Here is a 20,695-nt window from a genome sequence, read left to right as displayed (position 1 = left end):
CACAGCTAATCCACCTAACCTGCATGTCTTTGGGCTGTGACAGGAAACCTGAACATGTAGGGAAAATGCTGGAGAAGCTAAACAAGACTCATACCAGACTTGAAATGTTAATTCTGTTTCTCGGTCCACAGATGCTGCCAGACCTGTTGAATTTCTCCAGCACACTCTATGTTTGTTTCAGATTTCCAGTATGCTCAGTATTTTGCCTTTAGAGAAAGTAATAACTTGAATGGGAATTGTTTGCAATAGCTGTGAAATTATTAATTAATCGGCATTTTACTTTGACAGTGAATGGAAACCAAAATCTGACAGTGTGAGACAAATTTGCTATTAATTATTTTGGTCCTATCATAATGAGGAGCCGAGATACTTTTTTGACACTTCTGATGATAGTCTGTGCCACACTATTCCAGCAATGACACCAAAGACAGGATTCCTATCAGTATCAGAGATAATGGGAACTGCAGATGCTGGAGATTCCAAGATAATAAAATGTGAGGCTGGATGAACACAGCAGGCCAAGCAGCATCTCAGGAGCACAAAAGCTTTTGTGCTCCTGAGATGCTGCTTGGCCTGCTGTGTTCATCCAGCCTCACATTCCTATCAGTAGTTACATTACGTGCTAAAAGATACATACATTTAATCAAAGTCACTTCTACCTCAAAGTTTTCAGTTATCAACTTAGCCCTGGTCTCACAGGTCTCACCTGGAGGACATTTTCCATCAGTGTGACAAACCAAGTTAATCCTTACCTTAACTTCCAAATATACTCCAAAATCTTCCTAGTTCTGTAATTTAGTTTAGCCTCTTTTAGCATTCTAGCTTCCACTCTACATGCTGCCACTAACACTTACCCATCACAAGAACCAAAAGTTTATGTCTGTGCACATTCTAATCATGTAAACACCAGCACAGACTCTGGGATTTCTAGATTGAACTACTTCAATCTTTTAGATAAGCTCTCAAACTCTACAATATATTCCATCATGGATTGATTGATTGATTGATATTAAATTTAACAAATATTGACCACATCTTTCCAACAGTCTTCATTTTTGTAAATTCATTCTTCAAATCCAATTCAAGTCTCCAATCCCTTTTTGGTCAGGTGTGTATACACAGTTCTGAAAATACGCCATGCTGAGTCCGAGCTGTGTCAAGATTTTTTGAAGGGTTTTCAGTCATGAGACTCAGTGCATTTTCTTAGCAAACTCACCTCCTTGACTCCTACTTACCCTAGCCCATTGCCATCTGTCACATTTGATTCCAGCCCTATCTTACCAAGCAACATTCCCAAAAGAATTCATCACTCGGTGAATATCCTGGAATTCACCAGCAGTCCTTGAAGCGACACCATATTTAAAACGCTGTTATGCACCTGGAGAAGCACTGTCAGTGCAGGATATTTGCCCCAGACATTGCAGACAGGGAGAAATCAGCATGCCACTTTGCAGCAGGCATTTGGAGGTCCTGTTGGACGGGGTGGTACAGATACCCTCTTTCCCAGGACCAGCAAGGGAGACCACAACACCAGAATTGGTTGCCATTAAGGATAAAGTAGTCTCAGCTATCTGGAGGAATGAGCTTCATTCTACTAGGGTAGGTACCATCATTTTCTCTCTGATACTTTTTCTCACTCACTTTTTCTCTGCTGCCATGATCACCTCCCACCAAGGCTCATGCTCAACCATTTACATCATTGCCTGCAATATTGTCTCCACTCACTCTCACACACCCCAAACACCATGACCATGACCCTGCATGCCCTCTCTCAACATGCTCACTCACCCAAGACACCTTCACAGCTGCACCAACAGTGACAGCCACGTCACAAACTTTAAATCCCCGTAATACCTGCCTGTCTCTCACTCCAGGAGAAAAATAGCCCCCAGTGGAGCAGAACAAGTCAAGACAAGTGGTGGGCTGCCTGACATTCAGCTTCTCACCCCTGATATGGAGACCTCTGACTGCCCCAGTTGGCTGCCTGGCTGTGTCTATGCCCATGGTACAGGAAGCTGCCCTTAACTTGCCATACCACGACCCTCTTAGCTCTTCTCCTTGATCTGACTGAGCCCTGCTGACAATCATGATAATCTTCCAGCTTTTGTGTCTGCACTAAATGACAATGCAAGCTAGAAGTAATGTGAGCCTGGTATCTGCATCTGAGGGGGTTAAGTTTACAAAAGCAATGCAAAGAAAGGGATGCTATGTGCATCCAGGCAGGCTCACAGTGAGTGAGTGAGCACTATGACAATGAGCCAAGAAGCCAGAGATGCAGCCTGCCCCAGTCCACGAGCTGGGTGCATGTCCACAAGCACAGTGACATTACAATGATAGCTGCTGGTGCAGCCCAAGGTGCACATCGAGATGTACAGGATCGTCCTGAAAGGAAACCTGAGTGTTCTGAAAGGCTGTCACATTCAAATGCCAATGTCCATGGAAATGGGCTGCATGTGCCCATTGTCCATGGAGCATCCCCGAGATGCTCTAAGACTAGGATCCTTCGGACCGAGCAGTGAGCTGACTTGGCCAGGTTGATGCCATGATTTTCAATATTTACTGTCTTGACATCCTTTTTAGTGCAGTTGTAACGACAGAAAGCTGAACAAGGCAAGACTGGCCATTAACTAGATGTTTACCTAGCAATAATCCATTTAATTGACAACTCCTTGCTACAACAAGGGCGGCACGGTGGCTCAGTGGTTAGCACTGCAGCCTCACAGCACCAGGGACCTGAGTTCGATTCCAGCCTCGGCTGACTATCTGTGTGGAGTTTGCACAATCTCCCCCATGTATCCCTGGGTTTCCTCTGGGTGCTCCGGTTTCCTCTCACAGTCCAAAGATGTGCAGGCTAGGTGGATTGGCCATGAGAAATTGCCCATTGTGTTCAGGGGTGTGTGGGTTATGGGGGGTGGGTCTGGGTGGGATGCTTCAAGGGGCAGTGTGGACGTGTTGGGCCGACGGGCCTGTTTCCACACTGTAGGTAATCTAAACATCAAAAACAAGCTGCACAATTTTCAAAGACACCAAAAGAAAAATGCTCCCAAATAACAAGGAGGGCCTTGCCAGGCTTCTCGTCTGATTCTGCCAAAAATCTCACAATAGCCCACATTGTTCAGGCCCCTGAAGGTTTCACCCTTTATTTCTCCAATTTTACATCTTCCTGCTAAGGATTAAACCAAAACTAATATCTTGTTTCTTCTTCTTGGCTAGAGATACGACCCTCATCTCCTTCTCATTCTTCCATTGTTCATGTGACTTCAACTCTGCAAACACCAGTGGAGAACCATAATTCATGATCCATCAGTGAGACACAGTCATTTCAAATTAAAACAGCCACTGGGACTCAGAAACAGGAATTATATTCTGCTTTGTTTATGTTCCTATCTGAAGAGATCGGGACTAATCCTCTGCCAACCTGTTTCATATACTGATTTCCACATTTTGAATCTGGCCAAAGACTTTGAAAATTAAAAAAAGGCTTTACTGCAGATCTGTGGTATAGTATGAACATCGGTTTTCACTTTTCCCATCTGGAGCCTATCCATATCCAGAATCCAATACTCCACTGGGGAAAAAGAAATGCGGCCTTCTTTCATTAAAAAAATCTTTAAGTGAAATAAATCCAATTGCCCACTCACCAAATCACCAAATTACAAACACTACTCACCACAGCCAGTGTGACAAAACACAAAACAGGAACTCAGCAACTATTCTTATGAAATAAGCCAGTCACCACATTTATAAAATGCCCAATTAACAAATGCCACCCAGTCTGGGCAGTAGACCTCAGTGAGTATATTTTTTAAGCAGAAATTTCAGAACATACCTCTGGGAGCAGGTAGTACTTGAACATAGATCCTTCAGCTCAGGCATAGGGACACTACCACTCTCTCCGTGACTCCCTTGTCCACTCCACACTGCCCTCCAACCCCACCACACCCGGCACCTTCCCCTGCAACCGCAGGAAATGCTACACTTGTCCCCACACCTCCTCCCTCACCCCCATCCCAGGCCCCAAGATGACATTCCACATCAAGCAGAGGTTCACCTGCACATCTGCCAATGTGGTATACTGCATCCACTGTACCCGGTGTGGCTTCCTCTACATTGGGGAAACCAAGCGGAGGCTTGGGGACCACCTTGCAGAACACCTCCGCTCGGTTCGCAATAAACAACTGCACCTCCCAGTCGCAAACCATTTCCACTGCCCCTCCCATTCTGTAGATGACATGTCCATCATGGGCCTCCTGTAGTGCCACAATGATGCCACCCGAAGGTTGCAGGAACAGCAACTCATATTCCGCTTGGGAACCCTGCAGCCCAATGGTATCAATGTGGACTTCACCAGCTTCAAAATCTCCCCTTCCCCCACCGCATCCCAAAACCAGCCCAGTTCATCCCCTCCCCCCACTGCAGCACACAACCAGCCCAGCTCTTCCCCTCCACCCACTGCATCCCAAAACCAGTCCAACCTGTCTCTGCCTCCCTAACCTGTTCTTCCTCTCCCCCATCCCTTCCTCCCACCCCAAGCCGCACCTCCATCTCCTACCTACTAACCTCATCCCACCTCTTGACCTGTCCGTCTTCCCTGGACTGACCTATCCCCTCCCTACCTCCCCACCTATACTCTCTTCTCCACCTATCTTCTTTTCTCTCCATCTTCGGTCCGCCTCCCCCTCTCTCCCTATTTATTCCAGAACTCCCACCCCATCCCCCTCTCTGATGAAGGGTCTAGGCCCGAAACGACAACTTTTGTGCTCCTGAGATGCTGCTGGGCCTGCTGTGTTCATCCAGCTTCACATTTTATTATTCTATACCCAGAAAGGTTATTACACACAACTGAGTGACATTCCAATCAGCAAATCACAGAGAACTTTTTGAAAAATTTTTTAAAACTATTAATCCACCGCCAGAAATCACCCGTGTTGCCAACTAAATATTCCCAAGCAAAGCCCATTATGGGCAATGGGAACCATTAATAGTGAGGGGACAGTCAGGGAGAGAGGGAAGAGACTAAATCAAAATGGAGTTGGAGAACACAGCTTTTTATCCCCTAACCAACCTGTTCAGCGATGTTATTACACACCTCTGCAGTAGGTGGCAATTGAACCCTGGCCTGGAGTAAGGACACTACCACTGCACCACAAGAGGGCCACAAATGCAGGTACTGAACATGTGGCTTGAACTCACACTCCTGAGATTACTCTACTGACTGTGCTAACCGGGTACACTCTATAAAAGTCCAATGCGCAACACATGCTCTCAATCAGCTCATCTGTCTGAGCTCTAAAGAGTGCTGTGTTTCTAACTCTGATGCACAATTCAGCTTAGGAAGACAAAGTGAGTCAAGAGAGCCTTGAGCTTCAGCTGGATTTTGTGCCACTGGAGACAAATTGGTTGGAGGAGGGATGGAGCAACAGGCCAGTAGGTGGTGTGAGGACTGTAGACACCTAAGGATGCTGCTACCAAGGGGGCAGCGATGCACTAAGTGCTGGAATATCATCGCAGGTGGGGTGACAACCTGCAAATATCAAAACTGCAATCTCAGAGTTTGCTGTAAATGTCCAACGCTCCCATCACTCACCCACATCAGCCCTTTCAGAAAGACCTACACCCTCAAGCATTGTGAGGCAATCCAATATTGTTAGCTTTTGAAGACCCTACAGCAGCAAGAATCTACACTAGCAGGTCTTTCCAGGGCTTCACTTGAATCTGTGTGGCATCTCATAGTCAGCCGCTCACAAATGCATCAGGTGTTCACCACTGGCCTGTTCACAAGAGTCAATAAACTGTGCAACTCATTGCAGATCCTGAAAGCCAGCCAATTAGAGCTATGGGGCTAGTAGCCATCACTGGATTTCCACAGGTACCAGGAGAAACAATTGCAAACATGTAACTCCCTGAGATATGACAGTGAGCTCTCATGATTTCTGCATTCTCGAACACACTTCAGGTCCTCTAAGTGCCTGTTCCCCCTCAGCTCATACAGTAACAGCAGGTAGCCACAGAACAGCTGCCTCATGACAACTGTACAGATCCCCCTAAGGAGAAGTACAATGTCACCCATGTTTCACCAATAGATCAGAACAACTTTCTGGACACAGGTATATGAAACATGAAAGGTGCAGCTACCATGAACTCAGTGTTGTCATGTTGCCTCCTTCTGTGACTAATGACTTTGTGGATGAGATTCCAAAGTGGGGGGGCTGGATGAGATTCTCATGGGTTGGTGTGATCTCCATGTCCCTAGTGACCTTGGAGGGGTGGGGGTTGACCTCTGATAAAATCAGAGACCCCTTAAAGGAGGTAACATAACACTCTCATCCCCTTCTACACTTTGACTAGCCAGCAATGAAAGCTATCCCATTTCACACTTGGCACGGGCCTCTTCCACCACATGTCAATTCCACGGTGATGAGAGGGGACCTTTAAGCAGCTTTTACGGGGCTCAGTTGGCCAATGGGTGGGCAGGCCTCCCACAGACTCCCAGCCCTGCTGGTAATTTCACAGTAAGGGGCAGAGGAAATGAGTTTGTATGGAGACCAGGGCATGGTACCCAATTTCATGACCAACATATTGCCCTCCCCCCACTCCTCCCATCCGCCCAGAACTCCATGGCATCCAGTCCCATGGCTTTGAAGTTGTTATGTTCTCATTACTGATAGAGATAGCTTCAAGGTGGGTCAATTAGAGCCATTTCAAGTCATAAATCAAGAGCAATTAACTTATTCACAGCATAGTTAGTCACTGTTAGTGTCACATAGTTGGTAACAAAGTGACAAAATAAAACTACAAAGAAACTGAAGTAAGAATCTACTAAACTGCTCACATCTTTTCAGATGTTTATTCATTGCTCTGACTTAGCCCCAGAAACAGCCAATAAAAATACCCAATCAGGATATTTAGTACATCTGATTACAGTTCTGTAAAATTACTAGATAGCCAGGGAGAAGTATCTCATCAACCAATCTAGTGTTCTCACCACTAAAGAAAAGTAATAATTGATTCAGCCCCTCTTTTGCACTTAAACACTGCTGTGACTGAACTGTTTCAGCATAATCTTTCAACTGATGCCCATAAGAAAACCGAAGACTTCAAACACAAAGAGTTACGCATCAATGGCATTGCCGAGGGGACACGTGAAGATATTCAGGTTCAACATTTCCCTACTTCAGGCTTAAAGAAGTTGTGTTTTACTGACTTTATTGTCCAAGCTGAGAAGTATATCCTGTGTAGAGTCTCTGTAGTTCTGGTTTAGCAATGAATGATCATATTGTATGTACTGCAGCTAGGTGGAGCCCAATGTCTTCAGATAAACAGTGCACAGCTGTCAATGTTTGGCTGAGGCTGGAGCTAAGGTTTGGCTCCCAGACACAAGGAGGAAAATAACTTCACTGCCAAGAAATTTTATTCCTGTACACTGTTTGACCCTGACGAAAAACAAACGAACTTCTCCCTTTGTTTGCTTTGAGGTACTAGTCCCATTCATGCCATAACCAAATAGCCTTTTAAAACTCAAGACATTTTAATATTTACTTCACAATAAAATGGTCATTTTTGATAAAACTGAGTGCAAAACCCATGGAAACCATAACTTGTTTACTGAAAAGTTATCCAAAAATATAATGAAACCTTGTTGTGTTTTGATCTCCAGTATTAGTTTTTGGAGGTTGCAACTGTGCAATTTGGCAATGATTATTCCAAGCATCAAGATTAGCTGAATGATTCCATTATTTTAAAACAAACAGATTAATGCCTCCTTTAAAATAACACAGACTGTAATTTGACACAAACAACATTCAGATTTCAGGAAGACCAACAGCAATTTCCAACATCAAGTCTTTCTCAACAATAGTTTACCCAATTTTCTATGGTCTGTCGTCCTTGGTCTCATCATATTCCTGGTCATGATGTTTAATGTTAGAGAACACAATGCTGTCCCAGGCACTGCTAGGACAGCAGGAGCTGCCAGCCAACTTCTGTGGGCAGTGCATTTCCCCTAGTGAGGACCTAAACTCCCACTCTGTCCTCATTAATGCTGGAAAAGTATGTAATTTCTGTGGGGTGGAATTTGTTTTTGACTAACCTCTTATTTGGACAGGATGGTGGGAGTAACAAGCAGTCTGCTCCTGCATTATTTTTGCTCCTTGCTAAGAAATGGAGAGTATCATCTCAGTTGCCAATTCAGTACAATGACCTATGGTATTATTGGTAGACTACTGATCCAGAGTCTCAGCTGATGTTCAGAGGACCTGGGTCAAATCCCAACATGGTACAATGGTGGATAATAAAATGTGAGGCTGGTTGAACACAGCAGGCCCAGCAGCATCCCAGGAGCACAAAAGCTGACGTTTCGGGCCTAGACCCTTCATCAGGGAATTTGAATATATTAGAGAACCTGGAATCAAGGGTCTGATGGTGACCATGAAACCATTGTTGATTGTTAGGGACAACCCTACCTGCTTCACTAATAATAAAATGTGAGGCTGGATGAGCACAGCAGGCCAAGCAGCATCTCAGGAGCACAAAAGCTGACGTTTCAGGCCTAGACCCTTCATCAGAGAACAGGCTCTCTGATGAAGGGTCTAGGCCCGAAACGTCAGCTTTTGTGCTCCTGAGATGCTGCTTGGCCTGCTGTGCTCATCCAGCCTCACATTTTATTATCTTGGATTCTCCAGCATCTGCAGTTCCTATTATCTCTGCTTCACTAATAACCTTGGGAAGGAAATCCACCATCCTTGCCTAGTCTGGCCTACAATGTGACTCCAGACCCACAGCAATGTGGTTGACTTTCAACTGCCCTTTACGTTATGAATGCTGGCTTAGCCAGAGACATTTGGGGGTGGCACAGTGGTTAGTACTGCTACCTCACAGTGCTAGGGACCCGAGTTCAATTCCACCCTCGGGTGACTGTCTGTGTGGAGTCTGCACATTCTCCTGGTATTTGCATGGGTTTTCTCCAGGTGCTCCAGTTTCTGCTCACTGTCCAAAGATGTGCAGGTTAGGTAATTGGCCATGCTAAATTTCCCAGAGTGTTCATGATGAGTAGATTAGGTGGGTTATAGGGGGATGGGTCTGGGTGGGATGCTCTGAGGGTTGGCGTGGGCTTCTTGTGCTGAAGGGCCTGTTTCCACATTGTAGGGATTCTATGATCCACCAACATCCTATGACGGCTACAATATTACAGGCACTGCCCTTTTGCTCAGACTTGAAATCCATAAGACTGCTCAAGTGGACATAAAAGATTATAACATGAAAATCAGTGAAATTCTTCCCAATTCCTAAATAGCATTCTTACTTCAACAGAAAGCTTATTCATTTATTGGCTATCATGGAACTTTTTGAGTCTCACAGAGAGATTTGTTCCCCTTGTAGGAGAGTGCATAACAAGAGAGCATAATCTCAGAGTAAGAGGTCATCCATTTTAGACAGAGGAGGATTTTTGCTCTCAGTGAGGGTATCACTGAATCTGTGCAATTCTTTCCTGCAGAGACCCATTCAGGCTGGGTAATTAAGAATATTAAAAGCTGAAATAGGCAGATTTTTAATCAGTAAGGAATCAAAGATTATGTAGAAAAGGCAGGAAAGTGGAGTGAAGTTTATCAGATCAGCCATGTCCTCATTTAATGTCCTGGTGGATTCAATGGGGCCAAACGGCCTCTTTCTGTTCCTCCGCTTTATGGTCTTATGATAAACTGGCTGCTGAATTTCACAATATCAACAGCTCCAAAAACAATATACTAGTGTTAAAATATTTTGACATGACACGTTATTTCTTTCTTAAAAAGTGATTGTACTTGTTCATCATGTTTTATTTGAGAATGTTACAACTGCTTGAAAAGACAGCCTGGAGGAGTAATTTGGCAATGACAGAAATTGCGATGGTTGAGTTTTGGTTGAGTTTGGAGACACATTTGGGTAACTGGAAAGGAACAATTTATCACAGAACAATCTTAACAAACAGCTGGTCTTCTGAGGGAGAGGAATGAGATAACGTTAATACATGATTCACATTCTGCACTCACAACCTTTTATACAGCCAAGGAGACCAAAAGCTAAGCCGTTCCCCTACCGCCTGCTACATGCCTTAATGTATGGTAAAGTTGTGCAATCAGAAACAGACTGGAAAAATGTTTCAGCTTTGGCAGAGCTACAGTGTAACACCCTTCTGATCTGTCCAAGCATCTGAATTGTGTTTCAATACCCTCAAGGTATATGTAACAAGAATACTGATGTCTGCATGTACTTTATTATATCATCGTTCTGCTCTGGTTCACGGCTGTTTCAAGGGAGAATACATTTGCTCTCTAAGAGGCCATCTGTTATGTCTCCACATTATATACCACTGATTGCCATAAAATGTTTGATTAATATTAGGGTAATAATTCTCATGAATAATATTACGCCTATATTCATAGTCCAGTTGCAGAACAATGGAGTGGAAACACTTCTGTTTGTGGAGGCTACATAATTTGTGTCAGATCTGTGCAGATAAATCCCTGCCACCAATAATGGCCAGTGCTTTGGGAAACATGCAACTTGTAAAATTCACAATGTTTTCCCGTGTTGCTGATTTGGAGAAAGTAAGATGGAATTAAGGAAGAATGAGCTTGCATTTGTACTGCAGCAGCTACATAAAACAGCTCTCATAATATGCAATAATGAAGCAGTTAAGTTCAAGAACCTGAAGCAAATCAATGTAAATAAATGATGCAGTTGATTTTCAAGCAGGTTCAAAACAATATTCCATTCTGGAAGAGGTAAATAATAAACAAAAGAATGCTATGGAGGTCATCACTAGATGCTAGAACTGTACTGGCCTCACTTACACATTATGCCCACAAATAGAGCTTCAAATCAATGCACATTTACTCATTAACATCTGAGAGAATCTAATTCTACAGGAACCAAATTGGTAGGGAGTAAGCTGCAAGATTTTATTGTCTACTACAAGGATACCAATAGAGACAATAGTAACAAGCGCAATTAAATTCAAATGAACGCCAACAATGCTTTTTTCTTTCTATCACATCTTTATAGGGATTAACAACATCACAACCTAACATTGTGATGACAATGCATCTGATATCCAGCACTTCCATTTCTCTTACCAAGTAATAGCAGCAACATGACAGAGAGGCCATTTGTCACAGTACTGCCCCAAAGGCACCTTGCACAACAAACAACTTGTACAAAACTTCATGCTGTCTCTGCATGCTGGGCTGTAATTAGATGAAATGAAACAAAGCTGTTTCTCTCTCTCTCTCAGTCAGATGGTTGCACTAATATTCTTTGTGCAGCAGTGAACCTATCTCCAACAACAGTAATGAAAAGGTCCAGAAGCATAAAAAGTAAGAGCCATGGTCACCTGAATAGCCAAAGGTAATGCGATCCTTGCCTTGCCGTGAGATTGCAATCGTGGCTACAGTACTTCACCATTTTTAGGCACAATCTCTTTAGTGAAGCAATGATATCTCGTGCATTGCTCCTCACTGAAGTTGAGTTAAGGGAGTTTTTCCTGAAACTGTGTTAGAAAAGGCCCCATATCGAGAGCTCCTCTCTTTCCAACTCCTTCTCCACACCCTAACAGCTTGTCCAAACTTACATGACCTCTCTTCATTCTCCAAATGATGTTCAAGTTCCAGAGGATGGCTTACTAGACTATCTTCAGCACAAGTCTTTAAATGACCAAAAAGAAAGTACTTCAGTACCACTGCCTGGAAATTACTGATGCATTGGATCAGTACAGGACTGCGCCAAAACTACATAAATTTACACTAACCGCCAGATGAAATAATCCAGCAACCTATGAGCTGATCATAATGGGGAAGGTGATCATGGCAAGGAATGAGGTTAACTCTGTGCTGCCATGTTAACTGCTTAAGATTAAAATAGAGAAAAGGCTGGAATGTGACATTTAAGGATTGCAGGTCTGGCATAAACTCCATATTGCTGACACCATAATTTACTTGTCTACATGCTGCTCGTGATAACTAGGTGTGCATTTACACAACCTTAATTCAATGTGATATCCTTTCCATTAGAAATGTGCCTGCAAATTCTGGAGTTCATTGTTAAGCATTAGGACGCTGTAAAATACCAAAAAATTGGTTTGATAGAACCTATGCTGGTTGTGCAGGTGCCAAACTCTTCACACAGGAAGCAAACTGGAAGTTAGATCCAGTGCTAGGGATAGGCAATAAATGTTGTTTTAGGCAATGATGGCCATTCATATGAATGAATAAAACACTCCAACGTGGATTGCTGACTTTTTCAGTCGATTCCAGGCACGAGGCAATTGTCAATTAGAATTTTTACATTCCCAGCCAATTAGAGTCATACCACACGGAAAAAGTCCCTTCGGCCCAACTCGATGATGCTGACCTGGTTTCCTAAACTGAATTAGTCCCGTTTGGCTCAGATTCCTTCAAATCTTTCCTATTCATGTACCTGTCCAAATTTTTTTTAATGTTGTAACCATATCCGCATCTACCACTTCCTCTGGCAGTTCATTCCACACATGAACCACCCTCTGTATGAAATCATTGCCCCTCAGGTCTCTTTTCAGTCTTTCTCGTCTTAACTCAAACCAATGCCCTCCAGTTTTGGTCATCCCTACTCTGGAGCAAAGTCCTTGGTTAATCACCTTATTTATGGCCCTCATGATTTTATAATTCCCAATAAGGTCACCCTTCAGCCTCCTTTTCCCACATAGCCAATGCATTGGGATTTCACAGGGTCTATATGGTTAAGTTTGATCTCCAGATATGTGGAGACTCAAAGATTTGGGCCAATTATTGCCTTTAGAATTCCATAAAAATGTAATGCATGAACTGCAGGACTTCTTGTCTAATTACTGCTTTGCACTGTAACCTCTGTTTGAACCTTAATGTAAAGAACCCTAAAACTGTGCTCAATTTCACCACTGAGATGGAGCTGTAAATATCAAGTCGCAATCAGTGAGGAGTGTAATATCAGTGCATAAATTGCACAATGGATTTTTACTGAAGGGGTCTGTGTTTCAGACTGATTTTACGAAGCAGTATCTGCTTCACTAATCCAATCCAGCGTCACCTTTCTTTGACACATGTCAGCTGCATATGATAATCAAGTCAAGACAAGTGCCTTTAATGTTAGGGTAATACTCCTCAAAAAGACAATGCTTTTTGTGAAATTCAAAATATTCCAAATCAGATCAAGAGATGTCAATACTGGAGACTGATGCAATCCACGCAACAGAAGAACTACGGAGAGTTCTCCTGATACATTAAGGGAATGCCAACAATGCAATGATATAGTAAATAGAACATAGAACATAGAACAGTACAGCACAGAACAGGCCCTTCAGCCCACAATGTTGTGCCGACCATTGATCCTCGTGTATGCACCCTCAAATTTCTGAGACCATATGCATGTCCAGCAGTCTCTTAAATGACGCCAATGACCTTGCTTCCACAACTGCTGCTGGCAATGCATTCCATGTTCTCACAATTCTCTGTGTAAAGAACCCGCCTCTGACATTGCCTCTATACTTCCCTCCAACCAGCTTAAAACTATGACCCCTCATGCTAGCCATTTCTGCCCTGGGAAATAGTCTCTGGCTATCAACTCTATCTATGCCTCTCATTATCTTGTATACCTCAATTAGGTCCCCTCTCCTCCTCCTTTTCTCCAATGAAAAGAGACCGAGCTCAGTCAACCTCTCTTCATAAGATAAGCCCTCCAGTCCAGGCAGCATCCTGGTAAACCTCCTCTGAACCCTCTCCAAAGCATCCACATCTTTCCTATAATACGGCGACCAGAACTGGACGCAGTATTCTAAGTGCGGTCTAACCAAAGTTTTATAGAGCTGCAACAAGATCTCACGACTCTTAAACTCAATCCCCCTGTTAATGAAAGCCAAAACACCATATGCTTTCTTAACAACCCTGTCCACTTGGGTGGCCATTCTAAGGGATCTATGTATCTGCACACCAAGATCCCTCTGTTCCTCCACACTGCCAAGAATCCTATCCTTAATCCTGTACTCAGCTTTCAAATTCGACCTTCCAAAATGCATCACCTCGCATTTATCCAGGTTGAACTCCATCTGCCACCTCTCAGCCCATCTCTGCATCCTGTCAATGTCCTGCTGAAGCCTACAACAGCCCTCTATACTGTCAACGACACCTCCGACCTTTGTGTCGTCTGCAAACTTGCTGACCCATCCTTCAATCCCCTCATCCAAGTCATTAATAAAAATTACAAACAATTACAAATGAGTTCTATTAGATTAGGAGAAAGAGCTTCACTGAGCAGCAAAGTTTGTTAAAGCTTGAAATGCCTTAAAAAAGCAACAGGATTTAGAAGATGTAAGTATAAGATATTGACAGTAGAAGCATGAGGGGAAAGAATGGGGTTAAACTTTGAAAAGTAGGATAGCTCAATAAAATTGATTGAAAAAAGGAAATCTGAAAAACATTCTTCATTTGTTTGGCAACTCAGGCTACATTATAGTTATAACTGCAGAATCTCCCACTCATCCAAGCTGAACTATTGCCAGGAACCCAGCACAAATATTATTAGCCGCCTGTCCAGAGTATTCTATGTGGTTCAGAATAGAGAGAGATGGCAACAGCATGTAAGGCAACGCTGGGTCGGACATCCAATCCAAATATTGGAACAAGCTGAAACCAAGAAAAACAGCAAAGTTACAGGATCACAATACATTGCTGCAAACCAACCCTTGCAAAGATTACCTTAAAAAGAGTTCTTAAGACAAGAACAGAGGCAGAGAAAGCAAAAAGTAGAAAGGGGAAAGGAATGCTTTCAATCAAAGAAAATCTGTAAACTCACAGTTGATTCAAAATTGTTGTTGTTATGCTGAGATAATGCAATATGCAATCCTTTAAATATTCTCTGTTATTTGTTTCCTGTATGTCTCTGCTCCCTTCCAAAATAATAGCAGTAACAAACTGTGTTTTGTTTAAGTCTGCAAGCTCTTTTTTCCCAGGATCCTGTTTTATTTTCTCAGAGTATTCATATTTAAACTCTGAAGGTTGGTCACCAAGACTTCCTGGTATTATAGTCTGCCTGGACCTTTATACGTATAAAGTCTGAACAACTAACATTAATTGCAACTGATTTAGTGAAAGATGCTGACACAAAATTTTTGCTTTAACAATCTCATTTAATCCGAGAATTAAAAAGTATGCAACGACTAAAATATTTGATCGAAAGCTCCACTTAAAGGTAAATGGCTATTGTAAAACCTTGTACAACTTTTAAAACATTTATAATAATTCATGAGAACAATGAAGTAAACAGTTGATTGGATCCAGCATCGCAAGCTTGCTATGGCCTAGAGCCCTGGAATTCCCTTTCCAAATATCTGCTTCTACTCACCTCTCTACCTCTTTCTCCTGCTTCTTTGGCTGACATCAACTATTGTCTGTTATGCTTCTGTGAAACATGCTGAAACATTTATTGCATTAAAGGCACATCATAAATGCACCTCGCTGTGAACCAGTCTCAATTGGAGCAGGTGTTATTGCTTATGCAACATATATTCACTGCAACAACAAACATGGTGGAATTGTAGCAGAGTTTGTACAATCAGTCGTCCAGGGGCTGTTTTTTGGGGAAATTCTTAGGTCTTTCTTAGCTCTGGGAAGCAAATATTTGAGAAAGTCATAGATAAAACTGTATATGATTACTTAAGCGACCGGCACATTTGAAAAGCTTTCAAGGCACAAGATATCATCGAAAATTCAATAGGACTGTATTTGTTCTTCGTTGACGTGCTCTTGAGCCAATCTGCTCCCCTTGAGGTGCACACATTTTGAAAATCAGCCAGATATAGGAATAGATTACAACTCCACAATTCTGGGAGTTCAATGTTGCCACCAAGTTTGTGATTCTGTCTGCTGAGTTAATTTTAGCTGATGTCGGTGACACCCAGACAATGCATTTTGTTTTTTAAAGAAAAGAATTGCACTTATATAATGCTATTTAAAACTTCAGGAAATTGTAAAGTGCTTTACAATGACGCACTTTTAAATGTACTGACACAGAATATGTGGCAGTCAATTTTTATATGGCAATACTTCCAAAACAGCAATTTCACAATGAACAGATAATCTGGACCAACAAGGATGATTGAGAAATACTGGCCAAGAAACAAAGGAGAAATCCACAACTTATCATCAAATGGTACAAAGTGATCTTGCAGGTGGTGTGTCTAACTTTATTTTAAAAGTTCTGAAAAAATGGTAACCCTTAGGTATAGAAAGCAACTCATTTGTAAATTTCATACATTATACGAGAACTGCTGGTGGGAAATTTTTGAGCCTCGTCTCCCTTCTCCAGCTACAGTTTTGTGAAAAAGCATAACTTGCTGACCTTTAATCTTTCGTGGCCTTTTTTGGACTGAAACTGTGAGAATTCTGAGTTGAAACAAAAGCTTCTCATGCCTGCGCTGCACTCAGCACATTCATCTGTACACCATCAAAACAAAACACAACAACCGTCAGGAGACCTCCCCAGCATGCTGCAAATTTCATACAGTTATGGTTCCAAACAGGCACACCAAGAAAAAAAAACAAGGTTACCATAACATCCTGCTTTGACAAAGACCATGTGAAACCCGAAACAGGAGGGAAGCAAAGTGCTGAAGTGGCATTTCTGCCTTGGTAAGTTGTTGCTTTGCATGTTTTATTAACAGATAACATGGGCTTAGCCATCCTTTTTATGACAAAGTACAGATTAGGTCGGAATTTATATCTGCCCCCAACCCCCAACTCCACCCTGATCTCAACTCCATTCCCTCCCTGCCTATGGGGTTATTTCACTTGGCCACCATACCTTAAATGGCAGTCCAGGGGAATGGTAGTAGTTGGAACGACAGGAGTACAGTATCTAACAAAGAGTTAGGCAATGTTAGACTTGGTTGTGGGAAGACAAAAACATAGCTGTAGCGAGAAATAGCAGGCCTCATCATCATATACTGCCTGATTTTTCATATGATTCCACCTCAATTTGGGGCAGGATCATGGAGGAGAATTCAGTCCCATAAACACTTGACCATTTCTGAGCTGAAATGTAATGCCTACATTATTGTCTTCATCAGGATTTCTCTACAAAACTGCTCACTTCCACTGTTAACTTATCCCCCAACTGCCAAAAGTCTCAATTTGCTTTTTTTTTACCCACCTTCACCTACTGGATTATTCCATCATTCTACTTTGCTGGCTCCACTTTATCCATCTTTCTAAAGTTACTGCCCAAAATGTCCTTGCTCATTGTAATCATACATTGAGGCAACCTCATCCACCTTGCCATGTTTCACTGGTTTATATTGTGTTTCTCAACACATTAGAATGGAAATGAAGCGGGATGAAGGAATTTGTGGCAGAGCCCATTTCAGACTTCCAATCTTTTCTGGCTACTTTGCACTATCCTACCATATTGTGACATTAGATTTGCAAGGAAGACTAGTGGGATGACAGGTACCCCTAGAAATCCTACAACATGCAGCTCCAGGCTGATAAGAAGAATATACTTGGTATAATTAAATTCCAAATTCATGCCATTTTGGGCTGTGACTATTTCAGTCCTGAGAAAGCAGTCATCATGCAGCAATCACCAATTCCATTTGCATTCAGCACTTGACCCACTTTGAGGCAGTTATTACCATGCTACAAAAACAGCTTGTCTCACCCAGAAGTACCAACCACACGCTTCTTGTCTAATGAAAGCTGCTGTTGTCAGATGGAAAATTCTTATAAATGGTTGCTGGGGTAAATGCACTGTGAGAGGTCTCTGAATGGTTTTATCCTTATGAAGTTGTTAAGATTTTAAAATTTGCAGTTATTGAAACAACCCAAAGCTTCAATGTTATGGCCTGGAATTTAGTGTGCAGCTGTGCTTCAATGTGAGGTCGGGAAAGCAAGAAAGACAAGATTCCTGAATGTTTATAACTGTTGGGCTCCTTCAATTTATGTTCTGTTGGTTTCCTGACCCAGTGAAGCCTGCTCATTAGGCTGCAGGTCTTTCTCACAGGAAGTATCAAGGCAAGGAGATCAGATAGCTCTAGGGGTTGCAGGCAATGTTTCCTCTCAGTTGCACGATTGATTGGCATGTGGATGTATTAACTTCTTTCCTGAAGTCACTGTCACTGTATGATACTTGAGGGTCCGTGCAGCAGCAGGAAAAGTTAGAGGGGACATAATTTGCAGGGTGTGGAGAGGGGTCCTAAATCCTGTGAGAGGTTGAAGGCCAGAGGGTGGGCCGAAAAAATTCTGGGTCAAGGGGAATAGTGGCCAAATTGCAGGGATACAAGGGCCAGATTGCGGATGTGGTAATTCAGTACTGGTTGCAGCGAATAGACAGAGGTCAGGAGGTTCAATTGCTTTTCAAAGGGTGGGAAGTGGGTTGGGAAACAGACAAATTGTGATGGCTAGGAAGGGGCAGGAGGGCGGGCACAGGATAGTTTGTTGGCTTTGGATGACGCATTTGCCCTCCTCCTGGCCCACAAGCCATATGCCTCGTGGGCTCGTCCATTCCTGCCTATTTCAGGCTATTGAGTTTGCCGAGTTCTGGAAAACCCAGGCAAAGTGAATTAAAAATAAAATGAAGACAGACAGTCTCATGGTAATGTTGAAATTGCTGACTCTCTTCTTTTGAGGGAATCAATCCCTTGGCCCTCCACAACTTGGCCCAGCACCTTTAAATACAGAAATGGCCATTCCCAAGGCAGGCTGCAATCCCCATTCACATTTTCTCATTTTAACCTCGGATCCAGGAACAACCCAGTCAATCTTGGCAGTTAAGATTCAGTCCTCTCTTTCTTATCCTGATGTTTATGCCTGCTTTACCAAAATAATCATGGATCTTTAAATGAAGTTGTGAACGTGGACATAAATTCTAAATTTCCTCTATGGAAATAATGGAGAGAATAGTATTAAACATAAATAAGGATTTCTAAGTCAGCATTATATGATATAATTCCAGTACCTGGGTGTGTTTTCAATACAAGATGTAACAGTTAATCAGGTTTAACCCAAGCAGCTTAATAAGACTTTCATTATTAGCAGGTGGTGTCATAGCTATTACTGAAGATTCTGAGAAAGGGTCACTGGACCTGATCCATTAACTCTACTTTCTCGCCACAGGTGCTGCCAGACCTGCTTAGTTTCTCTGTTTCTCTTTCAAATTCAGAAATCGAAGTCCTTTGACTTTGTTTTTGTTTAGCCCTTATTGTCACTGGACTTATATAACAGAGTGGCAGGCTAACGGTCTGCGGGCATGGGTTTGAGTCACAACATGGCAGACAGTGAAATCTGAATCTAAAAAACCAATAAACCTGAAATTAAAAGTTCATCTAATGGTTGCGATCAATAAACCTATCTGGCTTCACTAAGAGATAGTAGGAACTACCGACGCTGGAGATTCTGTGATAACAAGGTGTGAAGCTGGATGAATACAGCAGGCCAAGGAGCATCAGAGGAACAGGAAAGCTGATGTTTTGGCTCTGGACCCTTCTTCAGAAATGGGGGAGGGGCAGGGGAGGCCAAAATAAATAGAGAGGGGGAGCCAACGATGGAAGGTGGATAGGGGGCAGAATGATGGAGAGAAGACAGACAGGTCAAGGTGGCAGGGATGAAGCCAGTAAAGATGAGTCTAGGTAGACAGATGGAATGGGGATTGGTCAGTTGGGAGGGAGGGGCAAGTGGGAGGGAAGACAGACAGGTCAAGGAGGTGGGGATGAGGTCGGGCATGGGGAGATTTTGAAGCTGGTCAAGTCCACATTGATACCATTGGGCTGCAGATTTCCCAAGAAAATAGGAGGTGCTGTTCCTGCAACCTTTGGGTGGCATCATTGTGGCACTGGACGAGGCCCAGGATGGGCATGTCGTCCAAGGAGCAGGAAGGGGAGTTGAAGTGGTTCGCAACTGGGAGGTGTAGTCATTTGTCACGAACTGAGTATAGGTGTTCCACAAAGCGGCCCCCAAGCCTCCGATTGGTTTCTCTGATGTAGAGGAAGCCATATCGAGAACAGCAGATACAATATACCACATTAGCAGATGTGCAGGTGAACATCTGCTTGATGTGGAAGGTCTTCTTAGGGCCTGGGATGGGGGTGAGGGGGGAGGTGTAGGGCTAGGTGTAGCACTTCCTGTGGTTGCAGAGAAAAGTGTCAGGGGTGCTGGGGCTGGAGGGGAGTATGGAGCGGACAATAGGAGTTACGGAGAAAGTGGTCCCTCCAGAAAGCAGATAAAGGTGGGAAGGGAAAAATGTCCTTGGTAGTGGGGTCAGATCACAGGTGGTGGAAGTGGCGGAGGATAATGTGTTGAATCCGGAGGTTGGTGTGGTGAGACACGGGAGGGTGATTCTGTCTTTGTTGTTATTGTGGGGAGGGGGTGTGAGGGATGAATTGCGGGAAATGCGAGAGATACGTTCGAGGGCATTTTCAACCACTGCGGGGGGGGGGGGTGTTGCGGTCCTTGAAAAACAAGGTCATCTGGGATGTCTGGGAGTGGAATGTCTCATCTTGGGAGTAGATGTGGCGGAGGTGAAGAATTGGGAATAAAATTGGGAATTTGCAGGAAGGTGGGTGAGAGGAGGTGTATTCTAGGTAGCTGTGGGGGTTCAACATCCGAGCGTGAGTTGTATTCATCGACGTGTGGGCAGAGGGGGACAAGTCACTGAGGAC

General features: G+C 43.3%; 1 protein-coding gene across 13 annotated transcripts in view; it reads right to left on the bottom strand.

Moving 5' to 3' along the window:
- The window catches only part of LOC125451149 (LIM and calponin homology domains-containing protein 1-like), a 375,919-nt gene that overhangs the window by 154,035 nt on the left and 201,189 nt on the right, over positions 1–20,695 (bottom strand). The gene's annotated exons all lie outside the window — the stretch shown is intronic.

The sequence above is a fragment of the Stegostoma tigrinum genome, chromosome 1 (genome assembly GCF_030684315.1).
Source record: "Stegostoma tigrinum isolate sSteTig4 chromosome 1, sSteTig4.hap1, whole genome shotgun sequence".
In the NCBI taxonomy this organism is placed as follows: domain Eukaryota; kingdom Metazoa; phylum Chordata; class Chondrichthyes; order Orectolobiformes; family Stegostomatidae; genus Stegostoma; species Stegostoma tigrinum.
This window is presented reverse-complemented; position numbering and strand designations above follow the sequence as displayed.